Source organism: Mesoplodon bidens (genome assembly GCF_964165515.1).
Source record: "Mesoplodon bidens genome assembly, chromosome: 13".
Classification (NCBI taxonomy): Eukaryota; Metazoa; Chordata; class Mammalia; order Artiodactyla; family Ziphiidae; genus Mesoplodon; species Mesoplodon bidens.
The window spans coordinates 73,410,173-73,416,172 of record NC_138169.1 but is presented as its reverse complement, the minus strand read 5'-3'; positions in this window follow the sequence as shown (position 1 = coordinate 73,416,172).

The following is a 6,000-nucleotide window of genomic DNA, read 5'->3' as shown; positions in this document are numbered from 1 at the left end:
CAGGTTCAATCCCTAGTTGGGGAACTAAGATCCCACAAGCTGTGCAACGTGGCCAAAAAAAATTTGTTTCTATACTTTTAGAAATAAAATTAATTTTAAGCTAAAACACTCACCTTATTTTTCAGTTTATACCTCTACTCAGGTATGACTTGCTGTTTATTCCAAGTCTACCATCAGTTTTAGTAATTCTATCATTAACAACCATGTCATAGAATCAGACCATGACTAAATGCTTGATTACTACTCACTTCACACCATTGATGGATGAATGTAGTTCTGACATGAATGTCAGTTAATATTTTCGTGTACTTTGACATAAGATGAAAGTGAAACGATGAAGATGGATGTTGGAATTTCATTCATTTATCATGACATGAGCAACTTCTCTGCTGAGTCAAATGTTTATGTTACCAGTAAGTCTTCTGATCAACAGTAGGCTATTAGTAGTTACGTTTTGGGGGAAGCAAGTTAAAGTTCAAGTTTCCGCCTGGAGGGGTGGGATAGTGAGGGTAGGAGGGAGACACAAGAGGGAGAGGATATGGGAACAGATGTATATGTATAACTGATTCACTTTGTTATAAAGCAGAAACTAATACACCATTGTTAAGCAATTATACTCCAATAAAGATGTAAAAAAAAAAGTAATAAAAGGCAAGATTCGGTTTACCAAAATTGATTTTACAGTCAAATTTGTAATGTGGACAAAAACAGTTATGCTCAGGGACTGCTCTGACGGTCCAGGGATTAAGACTGCATGCTTCCAATGGAGGGGATGTGGGTTCCATCCCTGGTCTGGGAACTAAGATCCCACATGCTGCACGGTGCAGCCGGGGGAAAAAATTTAAGAAAATAAAATAGTTATGCATAGAACTTTGCATTAGGTACAGTAAAAATAGAGACTGATGGGAAATAGTTAAAATTACAGTACAAGTTTATTTTTGGAATCCCATGAAAATTTTCTAAAGGGGCTTTTTAAAATGTAACAGAAACAGGTGCACTATGGAGGGAAATTTGTTTCTTTAGTGGTGCCACTGAAACCGAGGGTAACCATCAGTTAGATCCATTCCACCTGTAACCTGTCTTCGCTGATTAAGCTTGTTTTCTTTAATTGTTGCTACGAAAACTCACTTGTCCTCCAAGCAGGGAGTAACCTAAATAGTAAGATGTTTTCCCAGCAGCCTTTTAAGACTGGTTAGGACCACCGACCCTCCAACTGGGCACGCACAGGTGTCCGCTTGGTGACATTTTGATAACAGAGGACAAAAACCTCCACCCTCAGATCACCCTGGTGCCACCATTTTCTGAATATTCGTCCTGTGAAGAAGCCTGTAGCTTAGTTACACCTGCACAGGAGGATTACCTCACCGTTTTCTTATTTCCAATCACCTTTCCCCACCCTCCCCACGCTCCCCACGCCTCAGACCGCCCTGCTTCCTTATCCCATAAATACCCCAAGCCCCTTGCCTTCTGGGAAGTCGATTTGCGATTTATTCTCCTGCCTCCTCGTTTAGCTGACTCATAAACCATTTCTCTGCTGCAAATTTCCATGTCTCAGCATTTGGCTGGCTGTGCACGGGACAAACGAACCAGGTGGGTAAGAGCACCTTACAATCCAGCACCTGTTTGGATGATGTTGAAAGATTCACTCTGTCACGAGTTACCGGATGATACTAGGAAGTGAGGTATGGTATTTTACGAATATGGCATCTTTGATCTTCATTACATTTTCTGCCATTATAATCAATAGATTAAGTGGTCTAAAAACAAAAGTGACATTCTGCTAAGGACTATGAGAATTATGCAAAGAAAGGTGTTTAGGAAAATAAAACCAAGCCTATCACATGACTTTCATAATTCGCTACTGTCTTTCTTCAGACTTTGCTGCTCTTTTCCTCTGCCATCTCTCAAATCCTGATTTCATCCCAATTCGCTCTTTTCTGATGACCTTTGCCTCTCAGATTCTTTCCTACCCTGTTTCAAGCTTGATTATGACTGTCTCCTATTATTCTCTTTAGAAAATGTTTTTTTACCATAATATATATATCAGCCCCTCAAAAAGTGCTATGTCACTGTTTATTAATAACCCCTGCCCCACGGCACATGAACCAGAGTTGAGCAAAGAATTTACACTGGAAACATCTTGTAGACTTGAATTGATTTGATTCTCCTTTTGCAGGCAAATTGAGGATTATAAATTCCTTTTTGCCTTAATCTGTAATGTTATTCTGGGCTTGATGGCTCTGCCTAAAGGACCAGACCCTTCAACTATAACCCAAGACTTTTTTTTTTAATCAAATTCAGACTATTTACAATTCACAAGCCACATCTCAAATAATTGACTCTTAGGCTTTATTTTCTCCCATTCAGAAAGCCCCCTCCAAGCCCCCAAAAGAAGGGGAAAGGAGGAAAAGGCAATGAATGTGATTCCATTTCCCCAGCCCCTCAGCCACCAAGTGGAGCAAAACTACAAAAACATTCTGGGAAAGATAGAAATGATAGTGTTTACCTCTGAAGGAGCAAGAAAGAGGAGGGGCGGGGGTGTCTCTTGTATCTGCAATTTTTGGGAGCAAATGAGGCTAAATGTTACTGTGCATTAAATCTGGGTGGTGAGTGCAAGAATGCCTACCATGTAAATTACCGGACCTGCAATTAAGAACAAAAGAAAGCGAGAGAAGGTACTAAAACTTACATGTTGATCAGTCAGAGAACGTGGGGTCTGAGCCCCGTATCTTGCCTGCAAATCACCTCCTCAGGTGGAAAGCTATACTCTTCAGAGCTCAAGGGGGTCCTTAAATTATATATAGATACAGGATAAATGCAAATCTGAGACAGTGTTGCAGTAACCTGTTGGGTATGTGCTGAGCCCAGTTCTTCCCCCAAGGCTGGTGACAAATGTGAGTCAGCATCCCGGATAGAGAAGGTGAAAGTGCTTGATGCATTCAAGAGGGAACTCGCAAGAGCATTACAAAAGAGTTTAGGAAATTCAGCATAAAAAATGAGCCATAGAGGGCTTCCCTGGTGGCACAGTGGTTGAGAGTCCGCCTGCCGATGCAGTGGACACGGGTTCACGCCCCAGTCCAGGAGGATCCCACATGCCGCGGAGCGGCTGGGCCCGTGAGCCATGGCCGCTGAGCCTGCGCGTCCAGAGCCTGTGCTCCGCAACAGGAGAGGCCACAACAGTGAGAGGCCCACGTACCACACACACACAAAAAATGAGCCATAGAAAAATATATCCCAGCAGAGAAAAGATAAGCAACTCCAAACTACAGGAAGCTAAAAAAATAGTATGGGTTTCCTTCCCACCTTAGGGTTCTGAATGTTGAGAAAAAGCAGTATCATACCAATGGTCTAAAGAACGCTGAGCATTCTCAGTCTTCAACCAGCAGAAATATTGCCGTTACTATTCCCTGGAATAAAAAGATATGCCCCACTGACAGATGTAGAATGTAACTTGGCCAACTAAGACATGCCCTCTGGGAGTGTGAGTTGAAGTGGAATTAAGAGCCAGCCAGGGCCCCAAAGCACTTATCATTCTGTTTCTGATTCACATGGAAATGAGAGTTACTTAGGAGCAATCTGATGTTGATGCTCTTGGCAAAAAACCAAAGGGCCCTTTCCAGTTGCAAGCCATTTCTTTGGAAGCATCTATAGGCAGTGAATGACTGTCTACATAGATAATGTTGAAGAGTGAATTGAATCTCTTGGCCCCAACAAGGGGTCCTGTTGGTCTGTTCTGCCTGATTTACACATTGGACAGCTGCCTGGTTTTCCTACTCTGCCCACCAAATGGGACCTGTTGGAGCTTCTGGGCCATAGCCAAGCGAACCAAGGCCCCCTACTCTCTGCCTGGTTCATCTTGCTGCCCTCATCCGCACCAGCTTCTGTATCTCATGAGACTTCACCAGCACAAGTCTCAGTGATGGGGCGTGGAATCCATTTTCTTTGCCATTAACCCTGTGTTGCTGCGATTCCAAGGGGCCCCATATCTCAGAACATGGTGGTTATGGTACCCTGAGGACACATCACCACTTCCTGGGACTGTCTTGAAAGAGTCTGGCACTGAGCAATTTGTGGTTCCAGGGCAACTACTGATGGCCAACCCCCGCAATGGGCTAAGCCTCTTATGGTGGCAGAGTTAGTCCTCACCCCTCTGCAGGTGACTCTTGATCTCCCTGTAGCAAACTGTGGTCTCATCCTGTCTGACCTCTTCCAGGGATGGCTCAACCTCGCCCAAGAACAGAGTCTCCCTCCCAGACCTTCAGTCTTGTTGCAGAACCCAAAGGACACCAAAAGAACTCTACCTCTAACGTGAGTATTCCACCCTAGGTGGGATCATCTATTTCTGAAAGCTGATATTTTTTGGTCACTTACTATATCCTGAACTTCCTTGCATGTCTATACATATACTGTGTGCCAGGCATTAGCCAGGCCTGGAGATACAGCCCCTTGGAGTTTACAGGTTATGTTATAATAGCTGCTCAGCCTTTGATTCTTTATCTACTGTCCTACTGATGGATATTTTGGCCATTTTCAGTGTTTTCATGGCTACACACTGTCTTGCAATGCACAGCCTTATACTTACATCTTTGCACAGTTGTGTGCTTCTGTACAATAAATTCCTGAAGCAGAATTGCTGGATCAAATGGAATGCATTCTTAAACTTTTAAAATCAATTTTGTTGAGATATAATTTACATACACTAAACTGACCTATTTAAAAGGTACAGTTTAGGGAATTCTCTGGTGGTCCAGTGGTTAAGACTCTGTGCTTCCATTGCAGGGGACGTGGGTCTGATCCTGGTCAGGGAACTAAGATCCTGCATGCCACGCAGCACAGCCAAAAAAAAAAAAAATTAATTAAAACGTACAGTTTAAAAAGTTTTAATAAACTACATATGACTATATACATATATACACACACACACCTGTGGAAATCTATATCTGCAAAACCACTAGCATAATTAATACACAGAATATTGTCATCACCCCCAAAATTTCCTCTTTCCTATTTTCAGTTTGTTCCTCCATCCATTCCCTGCACCAGGCAACCACTGATCTGCTTTCTGTCACTATAGATTGGCCTACATTTTTAGATTAACAAAAAATGGAATTATACAGTATGTAGTCTTGTGTCTGGCTTCCTTTGAGATACATCCATGTTGCTGTATGTATTAGTAGTTCCTTCCTTTTTATTGATGGGTAGTGTTCCAGTGGCTGGAAAGGAAGGTATGGGCATGCCACAATTTATTTATGTATTTTTCTGTGACATACCCTTGGGTTGTTTCCAGTTTTGAGCTATAATGAATAAAATTGCTATGAATATTTTTGTACGTGACATTGTGTGAGCACAGGTTTTCACGTCTCTTGGGTACCTAGGAGTGTAATTGTTGGTTCATATGGTAGATATAGGTTTAACTTTATAAGAAAGTAACTAGCTTCCAAAATGGTTGTATCACTTTTTCACTCTACCAGCAATGGACTCTTAACCTTCTGATAGTTATTACCAAATTTGTCTCCAAGATAACTTTATTAACACTCTCCAAAAGTGAATGAGGGTCTGTTTCCCACACTCTCACCAACATTGTTTTTTTTAATAAATTTATTTATTTATTTTGTTTTTGGCTGAGTTGGGTCTTCGCCGCTGCACGCAGACCCTCTCGAGCTGCAGCGAGTGGGGGCCACTCCCTGCTGCAGTGCACTGGCCTTTCACCATGGCGGCTCCCATTGTTGTGGGGCATAGGCTCCAGACACGCGGGCCTCAGTAGCCGGGGCTCCCAGTAGGTGTGGCTCGCGGGCTCCAGAGCGCAGGCTCAGCAGTTATGGCCCACAGGCTTGGTTGCTCTGCGGCATGCAGGATCCTCCCAGACCACGGCCCGAACCCGTGTCCCCCACACTGGCAGCCAGATTCCCAACCACTGAGCCACCAGGGAAGCCCTCACCAACATTGTTGATTGTCAATCTTTTTAATCTCTGCCAATCTGATAATTAAAACATGATGATT